The sequence below is a fragment of the Diabrotica undecimpunctata genome, chromosome 4 (assembly GCF_040954645.1).
Source record: "Diabrotica undecimpunctata isolate CICGRU chromosome 4, icDiaUnde3, whole genome shotgun sequence".
Classification (NCBI taxonomy): domain Eukaryota; kingdom Metazoa; phylum Arthropoda; class Insecta; order Coleoptera; family Chrysomelidae; genus Diabrotica; species Diabrotica undecimpunctata.
The window spans coordinates 104067945-104084466 of record NC_092806.1 but is presented as its reverse complement, the minus strand read 5'-3'; positions in this window follow the sequence as shown (position 1 = coordinate 104084466).

Genomic DNA, 16522 nt, shown 5'->3' with positions numbered 1-16522 from the left:
CTTTGTTGGTTTATATTGTTTAGGGGTATTAAAAACGGATGATTTGGTTTTTGGGTTGTCTTCGTTAATTTCAGGAGATGATATGTTGTCTTTTTATCTGTTTAGAATTGACTGCATTATTTAAGGTTATTGGTGTTTCTGGTGACGTAGTATTTTCAGTGTTATTTACAGCTGGTGCTGTTGTTTTGGAAGAAGAAGACGAAATGTTTGGATTATCTTTAGACATGTTTTGGATGAGGTCGATTTTCGTAGTATTTTCAGTGTTATTTACAGCTGGTGATGTTGTTTTGGAAGAAGAAGACGAAGTGTTTGAATTATCTTTATATATGTTTTGGATGAGGTCGGTTTCCGTAGATTGATATATTTTATCATTAGTTTCAGTAGGTTTAGATAATAACGATGTGGTTTGAATTGTATCTGAGAGGGGAGTTGAAGGGGTATCATTAAGTTCATGAGGTTTAGATAATGATAATGTGGTTTGGGTTGAATCTAAGAGGGTAGTTAAATTAGTTTGGTTTGAAATGTGAGCGCATTCTGATTCTTGATGACCAATGGTTTTACATTTGGAGCAATTGAATTCGCTTATGAAGAGAAATACCCGGTAGGAAGTATTATCACGAGTTATGGTAAAAGAGTCAGGAATAGACATATTTTTCAGGGATGTAATGAATGACTGCCTTCTAAAGCTCAGAACATGACTGTACTCACTTTCAGATATACCTACTCGAAGAAAAGTCATTTTGGATACAGTGTGAATACCAAGTTTTTGTAATTCTTGTTCAATTATTTCGTTCAGAATTGTAGGACATGCATTAGATATTAGAAGTCTCTGGGCTGGAGAAATTAATCTTCTTACTTCGACTTGACATCCATTTATTTCGATATATTTATAAGAATGAAGAAGAGCATCAACAGTGTTTTTTGAAGAGAGGTATATGCATATCCTATTTTTAGCAATTCTGGAGTCAAAAAGTACATTAATTGGACCCACTAGTGATCCAACAGCTACGACGTAATCATGGATTTTTGTACCTTCAATGCTGGAAATGACTATTGCTTGTTGTTTTGTTGAATGTTTAAAATAATTTACGACATCTGAGTAACTGTGTTTAGTGGAGTTGTGGGTAGTATTATTGTTGTATGAAGTCATTTTATTAATTTTCTTGATCACAAGTTAAGCCGATCCTGTGGCCGGTCCAAAAAACTGGTCAAGACCCAACTGGAATTTTTGTTATCTCTTTACGTAGCTATTATTTAAAGATTATTTTGTTGTTGTTATAAAAATAATACGAAAAGAAGTGCTACTCACTTGAGATAATATTGTCAGCACTAATTAATGCACTTAAATTTGTAGTAGAGGTATAAAATATTAAATTATGGTTTGTTTTTAGCATTTAAAATGACTATATTTCGGGACAGCTGATAACGTGGTAGATTTGATCGCTATCAGGACCGAACTCTATATTTATTAGTTTTATTTTCGGATATTTCTACGTTTTGTTATTGCCAACATATACAGTGCGGTTTTTAAAAGTCCTTCCCGCCTTAACTTTTTAACGGAACAATACATAAATAAAATGTTTCTTTATATTTTAGTTTTATTTTATTAGATTTTATTTAAATCTATAAACAAATGGTTTGTATCGCTAGCACATACTGTAGAATTAAAAACAAACTGCTTGTATGACATAAATAAAAGGCATTTCTTAATTTCTATTTTATTTTAATTTAACCCAAGTATGTTGTAGCAAATATTATTTATGTTTGAGAACCACTGGTAGCTAAAGCCAGGCAGGGTCGTTAGTGGGCTTTAGTACTTAAGCTACCCTCAATACAAAAGATGGATTAGGCTAAGTAGTAAGAAGTGGCGTTTATTTTAATACAAGTTTGCAAAGAAGTATGGCATCGATTTTGTGCATTTACCCTGTACGGACTAGTCACTGAGACAATCTATAATAACAAGATACTAAAACGTATAAACTACATATACCTACTTACTTCATAATATGTTATAATTTTAAATTCACCAAAAAACTGCTAATTCCGTAGAAGAACTTGATAATAAATGCCACTTATCGTTTTTACAACGCATTATTCTCAACTGTCCTTACAAGCTATTTACGAGGTACCTTAAGCTAGCAAGTATTTATGCTATAAGTATTGGCATTATTATGGCAACACAGCAAGCAGGTGTAAAGACGTGTGAAATGTCTCTCCAAAATAAATATTGTAAAAAGTGTAAAAAAACTGTAGTAAATGGAGTAAAGTGCATAAATTGTGACGCTAGCATCCATGTGAGTTGTGCTCGAAAGAGTAACAATGTTAAGTTTATAAATGACGAGTTGATTGAATGTTGTTTACCAGTGAAACCTGAAGATCAAATATTTTTGGAAGCAATGGATAACTTAATAACAGATGATAAGGTAATTGATATTAACATATTCAAATATATAATTAGACAAAAAGATACCCTAATTAAAGAGCTATACGGAAAAATTGACCTTATGAGTCAACATATTGATTTACTAAAACAATTAAATTCGCAAAAAAATGTTGTCGAAAATCAAGAACAACTTATACATCAAAATAAGGTAATAAACAAAGACACACTTATGGATTCAGTCGAAACAAAATCAGTTCGTCAACCCATCAACGCGAACAAAGATCGCACTGTTGCCAGTTCTTCCCAAAAATGTGAAGTTACAAAGAAAGATGTTTCAGAAGCGATATTACAAGTAACTACAGAACAAAAGTTAAATGAGTACATATACGTAGGTGAAAGTAACCAGGAAAAATCTGAATGGACAGAAGTAGATAGAAGGAAAAAAAGAAAGCATTTAGTTGTGGGAAAAAACACTGAAATGATATTAAATGGAAAAGAAATCAAGGGAGTACATAAGTTGATAGACCTACATGTATACAGGGTCGATCCCGATATGACTGCGGAAAATGTGAGGGAACTTATGAAGACTACATTTCCCGAAGTAGAGGTAGAATCCCTAAAATCAAAGCATCCTGATATTTACAGTTCATTTAAAGTTACAATTTTTAATAACAATTTTAAAGAAGCTATGTCTCCTAAAATATGGCCATGTGGAGCTCACGTACAACGTTTTTTTCACGTAACACCCAGAAAGCCGCAAGAGATGTAGATAAAAGTGTACGAATAGAATCAGCGGTAGTGCAAAAGAATATAGGAAACACCTGTTTTTGTGAAAGTGATATGATAAGTTCTGATAAACAAAAGTTGGTAGTAAATCCTGACCAAACCAGTTTGGTAAGCATTTTTCATATAAATACACAAAGTTTATTAAATAAAATTGATCAACATAACATTTTTTTAAAAGATAAAACTTACAATATTTTGTGCTTTTCTGAACATTGGCTTAGAGAATCTGAATTAACAACAGTGATAATTGACAGATACTTTTTATCAACTTGTTACTGTAGAAAAAGTAGAGAACATGGGGGTGTTGCTATTTTCTGCGATGGCAAAATATCTACACGTCCAGTTTCTTTAAATGATATATCTTGTGAATATGAAGGTGAATTTTGTGCTTTGGAAATTATAGATATAAAAACTATTCTAGTATCAGTGTATAGAACAGGTAACGCAGATTTCCAAATTTTCTTAGGCCTATTTGAAAAATTATTAATATTCTGTTCTAATAATTATGTTCAAACAATTATAATTGGGGATTTCAATATTGATTTCAAAGGCACTTCAAATGAATTAAAATATTTTTCCGATCTAATTTCTTCTTTTGGTTTAACTATGAGGATTGATGAATTTACAAGAATCACTGCTACATCAGCAAGTTGTTTAGATAATATTTTAACAAATATAGATAATGAAATAGTTGGGTGTGGTGTTGTAGACCCATGCCTTGCTGATCATTGTGCTCAATTCCTGAATTTAAAAATAAAATCTGATCAAATTGACAATGATAGGATATTCAGAAGACACATAACATGTAAAGGCACCCAAATGTTAAAACAATCACTAAAATCTGTGGATTGGTCGTTAATAAACAATTCAATAACATCAACGGAATTAGCTGAGTTCATAATTGACACATATGTAAAATTAACTGAAGTTTGCTTTCCAGTAAAAAAGTCAAGAATTCATTTTGAGGCACCTGTTTCTTGGTTTGACGATGAACTAAGGAAAATGCGAGTAAACCTTTCGAAGATAAAAATTACTGCTAACCTTACTAGTGATTACACTCTGTATAATCAATTCAAAAAACACTATCAATTAACAATATCAATAAAGAAAAAACTGGCATATGAGCAGTTTTTCTTAAAATCTGATAATATATCTCGAGATTCTTGGAAAGTCATCAATTATCATAGGAATAAAACTCAAAATAAAAAAGTAACTTCATGTAATATTTCATCAAACGAGTTTAATAATTACTTTACTTCGGTAGCGGGAAATATATTGAACTCGTTAGATGAGACAGATGAAAATGATGCCATGAATTTTTTGGAGGGAATATACTCCCCTTGCCACTCGTTGTTTTTAACACCTGTTAGTGATACTGAAGTTAGGAATACATTATACAGCTTGAAAAACTCAAAATGCACTGATTTTTACTTCTTAAACAAACAATTAGTGATAGAAACTCTGGATATTATTATTGATAAACTGGTCATACTCTATAATCTTTGCCTTATCGAAGGAATTTTTCCTGATGTATTAAAAGTAACAAAAGTGTTACCGCTACTCAAAAAAGGATCTCCAGAAGAAATTGAAAATTATCGCCCTATTTCTATTATTCCCATTCTTGGTAAAATTTTTGAAAGTATTTTGAATAACCGCTTAATAGAGTACATAGAAAAGTACAAAATACTTCATTGTAATCAATATGGTTTCAGAAAAAAATGCAGCACTACTCAAGCAATTCAGGAAATTGTAAGGGAAGTAGTTGATGGCCTAGAGAGAGGTCACTTCGTGTCTTTAACATTGTGTGACTTATCTAAGGCTTTTGATTGTGTCTCACACACTTTACTTTTAGACAAAATGCACAAATATGGCATAAGGGGAAATGCTCTTAATTTATTTCGATCGTATTTAATAAACAGAAAACAGGCCGTTTTTTTAAATAATAACTACTCCAATTTTCACAATGTTGAACATGGAGTTCCCCAAGGGTCTATATTAGGACCTACATTTTTTCTTCTATATCTCAACGATATATTTCATTATACCCACCCCTTAAGGTGTATATGTTTTGCAGATGATACAACCGTTATTAGTACCGACCAGAATCAATATAATTTAAATAACAAAATAGGAAACGATGTGCTTAAAATTAAAAACTGGTTTACACATAATAAACTAAAACTAAACGAGGATAAAAATCAAAATATAGTTTTCAGTTCAGATCGAAGACACATTTTTGGATATAGCATCAAATTGTTAGGGATTTTTATGGATGACAACTTAGATTGGGGCATCCATATAGACAACTTAAGTTCTAAACTCGCCAGTACAATATTTGTAATGCGTAACCTGGTTTATTTGGTACCTAAAAGTACCCTTAAAATGTGTTACTTTTCATTGTTTCATAGTCATATACAATATGGAATAGCTGTTTGGGGCAACTCTGGTCATGCCGACAGAATATTTAAATTACAAAAGAAGGTGGTGAGGATACTTGCTGGAGCGGATTTAAGGGATCATTGTAAACCATTATTTTTGAACATGGGTATTATGCCTCTACCTTCGCTTTATATGTATGCAACACTGTTGGAAATTCACGATAATAAAAATAAGTTTACTATAAACTCCCAATTACATGATCATCTAACAAGATCGAGGGATTTAATTAGGTCACAACGATTCAGACTATCAAAGAGCACAAAGAATTCAATTGATATTCACTTGTATAACTATCTGCCTAACGAAATAAAAATTCTGTCTCCACCACTGTTTAAAAATAGGATCAGAAAGCATTTTTTAACATATTGTTTTTACTCAAAGACAGAATACCTCAATACACCTTTATAATGTGTACCCAGTTTGGTTAGAATACTGTCGATTTACTATCTACATATCACATTGTATTATTGCTATTAAAATGTACTAAGTTTTATGTATTAGTTTATTTAGTCATCGATTCGGGAATATTCTTAATTATTTGCACATTTTTCTTACTTCCATATTTCAAAGATTTTTTATGTGACAGTTTAGGTTTGTTTTTTTTTTTGGTTAGAGATTTTTTTATCTTAAATTTTTAATTTTAATTCTTCTGCTAATACTTACATATGTATATTACTTTAGCCAATATGGTTAAGTTAATTTTAAGTTTACATTATTATGTCTTTTATTGTATTTTTTATACGGACTTCAAACTTTATATAAAGTGGTCAATAAACGTTCTATCTATCTATCTATCTATTTCTGCACATGGAAAATTATCAGTTACGTTGAGATTTCTCGCAACTGGAAAAAGTTATGATAGGATTTAAAATTCTCAGCAATTATTTCATCTCAAGCGCTTGGAAAAATTATTCCTGAAACATGTGAAGCCTTGTATAAAGTTCTTAGAAAAGATTTTTTTATTGAAATTAACTTGTCTCGACATCTGTGGCCATTCACACGGGTACAAGAACGTCTGGAGTATTACATATACATATAAGATTATTACATTATATAAGATAAATACAGTAAGTTACAAATAGTTATACATAGTTACGTATAGTGTTACAAACTTTGTTTTTTTTTAACAAACAATGTTACAATATTTGTTATATTCGATAATGTAATCTGCAATCTTTTAAAAAGTCAATTAGAACACTGTACACATTAAGCGAACTAAGCATCTGTTTCAGGTTACCGGTTATATTATGCGCTAGTCTATATATTCTATAATAACTGCACTCAACGACTTAGTGTTCTACTGTAAGGTGGTGAGAATTACAATATTCACAAGCAGGTGGATTTTCGGAAGTAATCAGGTATCCGTGAGTGAAGCGAGTGTGTCCTATTCGGAGTCTTCTAATGATGAGTTTGTCCCACCTAGCCATTGTAGGTATCTTAAATAAGTATACAGTGGGATTAATTATGTACAGTTTTGTGTTTTGTCCATTCCAATTATTGTGTCATGTTTTACGAGTGTTTTGTTTTATGGTTGCTGCTAGATCTTGATGAAGTTGAATTTTTTCTAGGCTTAGGTCAGAACAACTTGCTTTTCTTGCTGCGATATCTGCTGACTCATTTCCAGTGATCCCCACATGAGATGGGGTCCAAAGAATGGTTATTGATGTTCCTCTGCTGTGGTTTTAATGACAGATGTGTTGGATTTTTTTGGACTATCGGATTTAAAGTATATGTTGGCAATGGACTGAATTGAAGAAAAAGAATCAGTGCATATAGCTAGAGATTTCGTATTGGGAGAAGTCATTTCAAGAGGTTTAAGGATACCATATAATTCTGCAGTTTGAATACTATAAGTAATTGGTAGTCGGTGTAGAGCTTAAGTTATGTTTTCGGTACATACAGCACAGCCAGTATTCTTTTCATCTTTAGATGCGTCGGTATAAAGAACTTGATTTTACTGTTTTGCATTTATTGCTTCTTAAAATAATTGTCTAAGGAGGTGGTTATGAGTGTCTACTTTTTTATGTCAAGTTAGACTAGTATTGAAAGCAGGTAGCTTATTGGTCCATGAATAATTATTGGAAGTACTGATGAGGGTAGTTATATTCAGGTCTATAGCTGCTAGCAAAGGATTTACTAATTGTGGTAGGAGGTAAACAGATCTGTCTCTATTTTCAGAAGCGTAGTGGATGTTAATGAGCTTCAGTACTGGGTTTTTTGGGTTGGCTGAAACTCTAGTGAAATATGAAGAGAGTAAAAGCTGACGTCTTATGAAAAGAGGAGGTTCCAAAGCTTCAACGCACATGCTTTTGGCGTGGCTAGATCGAAAAGCACCTAGACATATACGTAAGGAGGTCGTTTGTATTGAATTTAGGGATTTAAGAAAAGTATTACAGGCGGTCATGTAGAGCATAAATCCATAATCTAATCTAGAGCGAATAAGAGCTATATAGATTCTCAATAACATATTTCCTTCAGTTCCCCATTGATGATGTGCAAGTGTTTTCAATATATTTAGTTTACCAGCACAGTTGTCCTTTAGATTTTTTAAGTGTATTTTCCAGTTGAACTTATGATCGAATATTAGGCCCAAGATTTTATGATGATTTACTGTAGGTAAAGGACCATCTTTTAAATATATTTCCGGGTTTTAAACGCTTTGCTTTTTGTTAAATCTTAGTATCGTAGATTTTGAGCTGGAAAGTTTGATTCCATGTTGTATGGACCAAGAATGGATATGCTTGCTCCACTACAGTAAATAAGTAGATCATTAGCGTACAGCAGAGCTTTTACTGGTTGGCGAACTTCTTTTGAGATGTCAATAATTGCCAAGTTAAACAGAATTGGACTTAAAACAGAGCCTTGAGGTACACCATTGATCTGTTCAAGAACATTTGACTCATTACTGTTTATTGCAACTTAACATTTACGGTGATTTAAGAAGTTATCTATGAAGGTGTAAATATTTCCTGTAATCTTATTATCGATGAGTTTCTGTAATAGTACATTCTTTAGAATAGTATCAAAGGCGTTTTCAATATCGAAGGCCGCCACAACTGTATCATGTTGCTTATTGACATTCTCGGTTATATGGTTTTGTAGTTATACTAAATTGTCCATTGCGCTTCGATATGGTCTAAATCCCGATTGAACGGAGCTAATTATATTGTGCTTTTCAGAAAACCAGTTAAGTATATTCACAGTTATATACACATGCAACATGTTAATGAAATCGGTCTATAAGAGGATGGCTCTGTTGAAGGTTTGTCGTGTTTTTTTATTGGAAGAATGATGGATTGTCTCTACAGGTCGGAAAACTTTTCGTTGATCCAAAGAAGATTAGAAAATGAAAGTAATTTTGTAAGTCCATTAATGGCTAAATTTTTGAGGAATATGGAGGGTATATTGTCAATTCCTGCTGCAGAATTTTTTAAGGTAGATACAGCAAAGGAAAGCTTTTGAAAAGTAACAGGTGCGTTTAAAGCGAGAAGGTCATCTGAAAGATCTGTAGTAGAAGGAAGATCTTTATGTTGAGTCAGAGAATTTGTGTAGTTGTCGTTTTTGCTTTTATTATAAAAATGAGTTGCCATAATTTTAGGAATTTGATAATCTTCAGTTACTATTGAATTATGATAACTGAGCGCTGAAACAGGTGTGTTGTTTTCCCGTCTTCTTCTTCTTCAGCCTTAATTCATCCTTGTTGGACATAGGCCTCCTCCAATTGTTTCCACGCTTCCCTATCTTTTGCAATTCTCATCCACTGCTTTCCAGCTACAGCTGTTATATCGTCTATCCATCTCTTTTTGGGTCTTCCCACGCTTCTTTTTGTTTCTCGAGGTCTTCAGAATGTCACTTTATGAGACCATCTGTTGGTGTCTTGTCTTGCTACATGTGCTACCCATTGCCATCTTCTTCTTCATGTGCCTTGTCCGTTCCGAACGTTGGCAATCAACATGGCTATTCTGACTTTGTTTACGGCAGATCTGAATAGTTCAGCAGATGATAATCCGAACCATTGCCGCAAGTTTTGGAGCCACGAGTGTCTTCTCCTCCCTGGACCCCTTCTGCTGTCTATTTTCCCTTGAACGATCAGTTGTAGTACTCTATATTTATTATGTCTCATAACGTGACCCAAGTATTCCAACTTTCTTTTCTTTATACTTATTCCTACCTCTCTCTCTTTACCTATCCGGCGTAGTACCTCTTCGTTGGTCACGTGCTCAGTCCAGAATATACGTAATATACGTCGGTAAGCCCACATTTCGAAGGCCTCTACTTTTTTCATCAATGTTCCGGTCATTGTCCACGCCTCCATTCCATATAACAAAACCGGGAATACATAACATTTCAAAAGCCGAATTTTGAGAGGTAGGGTGAGGCTTTTAGAGGTGAAAATTTGCTTCATGCTAGTGAACGATGCTCTTGCCTTTTCTACTCTTATACGTATTTCCTTCGCTTGATCCCAATTTGAGTTAACTGTTGTTCCCAAGTAGATGTACGAATCCACGTGTTCAATTCTTTCATTGTCTAATATCAGTTGCTGTGGTGGTTGTTGGGTTTTGCTTACTAACATCCATTTGGTTTTTGTGATATTTAGTCTGAGTCCGTATTGTGCACTTCGTACTATCGTACCCCCTTCTTGATCTCAATTTTATTGGTCAAGGTAGATCCTACTTTCACTTTAGCTGTTTGGCCCCAATAGAGACTCGCTATTGTTCGAATGTCTCTGTAGTCGACTCCGATCTTATGGAGAACTTCAATTATCTTTTCGTACTTTACGTTATCGAATGCTTTTGCGTAGTCTATAAAGCATATGTACACATCTTTGTTCATATCTCTGCAGCGCTGGATGAGTACCTGTAGACTAAAAAGTGCTTCTCTTGTCCCAAGAGAATTCCGAAACCCAAACTGCGAATCTCCAATGTTATCCTCGCATTTTTTGCTTATTCTGTTGTAAATAACCTTGGTGTATGCCTTCGAAATGTGGTTAATTAGTCTTATCATCCGATGTTGATCACAAGACTTTGCTTTTGGTTTTTTCGGTATGGCAACAAAAGTTGAATCTAGCCAGTCTTCAGGAAACTCCCCGCTGTTATAAATATTGTTAAAGAGTCTAACGAGTGAGTCTAGAAATTGACTGTTTGTTTCGCACAGCATTTTCAATACTGCCCCGTATACGTTATCGTTGCCTGGTCTTTTGTTATTTTTAAGACCCTTTATAGCATTCTCCACTTCTGATTTTATTGCCATCTCAATGTCGCTATTTTTTCCATGATGTCGGTTACTTTAGTTCTTCGACGTATTTCGGTGTTAGGAATTTTGTCTCTGAGGCTTATATTTAACATGACCCTCTCCATGGCCCGTTGAGTTACTCTTAATTGAATCGGTGAGATGAAAAAGGTACACATTCCAAAAAATGCGAATTTAAACTGAGATAGCCATTTTGTTTCTAAGATCAAGTTCCATCTATGGAGTTGAAAAAGGTACACATTACATTACAAAATATTACTTATGCAGAGGTCAAAATATTCCGTTGAGTTGAAGAAGGAACACATTCCTGGAATGTGTCCCTTCTTCAACTCGACGCGTGTCACACAGCGCAAGTGTAGTGGGAGTCCGCACAGTTATCGTTTGCGCATATCCGGCTTCTACACATAAACGGCCAGTCATTTATCTGTTGTTGTTTAGTTAGTGTGGAGCTGTGTTATAACGTAAACAGTTAACAGTGAATAGTTATAGTGTGTTATTTGCGATGTCGAGTTCAGACAGTGAAAATGTAGAGCCACGCCGGAAGAAGGGAAAGTTAAATAAAGAATTACATGTCAGAGAGATGGAAAAAATTGCTAGACGCAAGGGTGAAGAGTTTGTTACGTCATCAGGTAAACTAGTTGAAGCTAAACAAACTGGCCCTGACTGTCAGTGTAAGAAACAGTGTATGTCTAAGCTATTAGATGAAGACAAAAAACGTATTTTAGAAAAACTTTATGCTGGCCAATCAAAAAATGAACAAGACACCTTTTTAATGGGGTGTATTGAAAGATTCGATGTCAAACGGCACAGACCAACAGTTGATCATTCAAAACAAATCAATGCCTCATTTAAGTATTATGTGATCGTGTCTGGAAATCGTTCAGAAGTATGTCGCAAAGCATTCATAAGTTTGTATGCAATTTCACACAAAATAGTTATCAGACTCACAAATCTCTTGGCGAAGGGAATGTCTCCTCTTGACATGAGAGGCAAGCATTTAAATCGTGTTAATACTATTCCAACCACTATAACTACCAAAATACATGAACATATCGATTCATATCCTAAATATTTAACCCATTACACTAAGCAACCTATAACCTATTTGGATGCTAAGTTAGATGTACTGAAAATGTATGATATGTTTCTTCAAAAACACCCTGACCTTGGAACAAAAGTAAAGTACGAGTTTTTTCTAAAATACTTCAAAGAAAATTTTGGATATAGATTTGGGAAGCCACAAGTCGACGTATGTTCAACTTGCGAAGACCTTCAAACTAAACTAAAATCCACTACATTGAATGATAACGCTAAACGTACCGCTGCTGCAGAGCTAATAGTGCATAAGAGACGTGCAAAAAAATTTTACACTAAGCTCAATGAAGTGAAAGAGTTGAGTAAAACTAGACCTAATGTAATGGGGATAGTTTTTGACTACATGCAAAACTTACCGCTACCCAGTTTGCCCGTACAAGAAATGTTTTTTCTGAGAAAGTTATGGTACTATGTATTTAATGTTTATGATTTTAAAAACGATAGGGCAGTATTCTACACATACCCCGAAGGTGTTGCAAACAAAGGACCAGATGAAGTCACCTCTTTTGTATTAGATTTTCTTCAAAATGAAATCCATGCAGAGATTACGGAACTCCACATTTTCAGTGACGCATGTGGCGGCCAAAACCGCAACCACACTATGGTGAGGGTACTTTCAGCCCTAACTATGACCGGTAGATTTACATCAATCCATCAATATTACCCGGTAAGAGGGCATAGCTTTTTGCCATGCGATAGAACCTTTGCAGTTATTAAGAGAGCAGTACGAAAATATGATCGCATTTATTCTCCAGACCAATACAAGGCCATCATAGAAAACGCCAAAAAGATTCAACCAACTTACAAAGTAAAAGAAGTAAAAAATGAAGATGTACTAGCCTGTAAGAAGTGGTGGCCTCTTTACTTTGTTAAATTACCAAAAAGCCTTGAAGATAAAAGAATATCTTTTGCCATAAGCAAATATAGTTATCTGATTCACAGAAGTGACCGGAAAGGATACGTGGTAGCGTCATCGTTCATTGGTGGTTTTCTCTCACACACCTTTAAACTTACAAAATCCAATGATGTAGTGCTTCCTTCAAGCAAGGCTTACGATTATGGAAAGGTACCTATTAAGGCAAGCAAGATCAATGACGTCATGAAACTCATCAAATACATTCCAGAGGAATACTTGCCCTTTTATGATGAACGTCGTACTTGGCCAACGACAAAAGCTGAGACCCCTGATGAAAATGATGAAAATTAACTTTCCATTATTGTGCTGTAAACTTTTTTTATAAATCATGTATGTATTTTAATATTACATTGCTATATTTCAAATTATTTTGTTTCATGTTGCCTTAAAATCTCATTTGCAAGATATTGAGTGTAAAAAGGGACACATTCCATTATCTAAAATGCTAATAACTCAGACATAGTATTAAAAAAACCAAAATAACCATAACAGTTGAATGTCTTCCATTTACTTGTGAAACTTCATAATGGAACCATTTTCTGTAACATATTTAGTTTTGCAGATAAACAGTTTTTTTTAGTTCCTGAAAAATAGCCATTTTGGAATGTGTACCTTTTTCAACTCACCGATTCAATTGTTCTGCCATTTTTCTTGTTATTGCCATAGTTTCCAATCCATAAGTTGCAACTGGTAGTATACAAGTGTCATAGGTTTTTCGTTTTAAGTGTATTGGGGTTTTTCTGTCTTTTAAAATGAAGCTCAACTTCCCAAAAGCAGCCCATGATAATTGTGTCCTTCTTTTAATTTCTAGGGTTTGATTTTCCTTTTTGTTTTTAATTGCATGTCCTAGATATATATATTGTTCTACCTTTTCTACATTGATGTTATCTATCGTGATGTTTTCTAAGCTGTTGCTTAATATCTTTGTTTTGTCGAGATTCATTTTTAATCCTATTTGATTCGATTTGTGAATTAAATCTTGTAGCATTGATTTTAGTTCATGGATATCTGTGCTTATTAGTACTATGTCGTCTGCGAAACGCAAATGGTTAAGATATACTCCATCTACTTTTAATCCCTTTTCGACCCAATTTAGTTTTTTGAAGACATTTTCTAATGCCAAAGCATATAAGAAAGAAAGCATATTTCTCGATACTGTCGAATGCTTTGTGATAGTCGACAAATGCCAGATGTAGTGGTATGTTGTACTCTATTGTTTTTTCAATAACTGTCTGGATTGTTTGCAAGTGATCGATAGTGCTAAAACCCTTACGGAAGCCTGCTTGCTTCACCGGTTGGTATGCATCTAGCTTAGCTGTCAATCTATTTGTTATTATTCGGGTTAGTAGTTTCTAAAGGTGTGACAACAAGCTTATTGGTCGGTAGTTTTCTATATTTGCGGCGTCTCCTTTTTTATGGAGTAGAATGACTTCCGCATTTTTCCATGCTTTTGGTATTTGTCCTTCCAATAGGCATTTATTCAGTAATGCTCTCATTGCCTCTTCTAATGCAGTGCCTCCCATTTTTAGCATCTCTGAAGTAATTTTATCTTCTCCTGGTGTTTTCCCATTTTTCATTTGTTTTAGGGCGGCTCTAATTTCTGATGTTATTATTTCAGGGATATCCTCTGAGCCCACATTTAAGTGCATTTGTTTAATTTTTCCCGTGCATTTTCCCGTGCATTTGTTTAATTTTATTTCAAACTTGACTGGGGACCATCAATAGATATGGAAAATATGTATTTATTCCAACAGTCTTTTTTGCTTTGTTTTATTAATCTTCACTCTATAGCTTTTAGTTGTTTGAATTTATTCAGGCTTGACTCAGTTCTGATTCTACGATATTTATTTACTGCTGTTTTACTTTCTCGGATAGCTTTCTTGCATGCAGTATTCCACCAGGGTAGAGTTTTACGAGAAGACAATATTGTGCATGTTTCAATGTGCGTTTGAGCAGCCAGAGTGATTAAACTCACTAGGAAGTCTAGTGCTATATCAGGATCTTCTGGTAGTTGTCGCTGGTTGACCTTGTTTTCAATTAAGTCTGAAAAGTTCTTCCAGTTAGCTTGAGATAATTTCCATTTTGAAATTTTTGCTTTGGGTTTGCTGATATAATTAGAAATCAAGATAGAAAAGTGATTACTGACATAAAGCCAATTCATTGTAGTCCAAGTAAGAAGTGGTGTTAATGCAAAATACCAATTTATATACATAGATAATGGCATAAATGGTAGAATATCCGATGGAGGAGTACTACAAAATACTTTATTTTTTTTTTTAAATTGGAAAGTAATGATTTACATATTCCAACAAGTGAGACGTATACAGGAAGTAACCGGAATTTACCATATGTATTTGTGGCAGACGATGCCTTTTCATTACGCCCCGATATTATAAAACCGTTTCGGCAAGCAGATTTAACATCGCGAGAAAGAAAAATTCTTAATCACAGATTATCTCGGGCCAGGCGCACTGTTGAAAACACTTTCGGGATACTGGCATTTTCGGATATTTTATACCAATATAAATTTAGAACCCGAAATTTTCCATAAAGTAGTGAATTCATTAATTAATTTCCTGTGCCTTACCTAATTTTTTAATTGAACACTCACAAAAGTCTTATGTACCTCAGAAATGTTTCTATCGAGAAAACTCTGAAAACGGAACTATAATTTCTGCAGAATACAATACACAAAATACTACCATTGAAAACTTAGAAAGGAGAAACCCAGGAAATACTTTGAATAACGCGAAGATTGTTCGAGAAAATTTTATAAATTATTTCAATCATTAAGGAATAGAATACCATGGCAAAAGGATCATGTAAATTAAATTATACTGAAATGAGCTGTTGCTTAATATCTTTGTTTTGTCGAGATTCATTTTTAATCCTATTTGATTCGATTTGTGAATTAAATCTTGTAGCATTGATTTTAGTTCATGGATATCTGTGCTTATTAGTACTATGTCGTCTGCGAAACGCAAATGGTTAAGATATACTCCATCTACTTTTAATCCCTTTTCGACCCAATTTAGTTTTTTGAAGACATTTTCTAATGCCAAAGTAAATAACTTGGGTGAGATGGTGTCACCCTGTCTCACGCCTTTGCCAAGGTCTATTTTCATAGTTTCCAGATCATCATCTATTTTTACGTGAAAAGTAGCATCATCGTATATATTCTTAAGGAGGGCAGCATATCTTGAATCTACTCTGGCGTCGTCCAGTGCTGTTAAGAAAGCATATTTCTCGATACTGTCGAATGCTTTGTGATAGTCGACAAATGCCAGATGTAGTGGTATGTTGTACTCTATTGTTTTTTCAATAACTGTCTGGATTGTTTGCAAGTGATCGATAGTGCTAAAACCCTTACGGAAGCCTGCTTGCTTCACCGGTTGGTATGCATCTAGCTTAGCTGTCAATCTATTTGTTATTATTCGGGTTAGTAGTTTCTAAAGGTGTGACAACAAGCTTATTGGTCGGTAGTTTTCTATATTTGCGGCGTCTCCTTTTTTATGGAGTAGAATGACTTCCGCATTTTTCCATGCTTTTGGTATTTGTCCTTCCAATAGGCATTTATTCAGTAATGCTCTCATTGCCTCTTCTAATGCAGTGCCTCCCATTTTTAGCATCTCTGAAGTAATTTTATCTTCTCC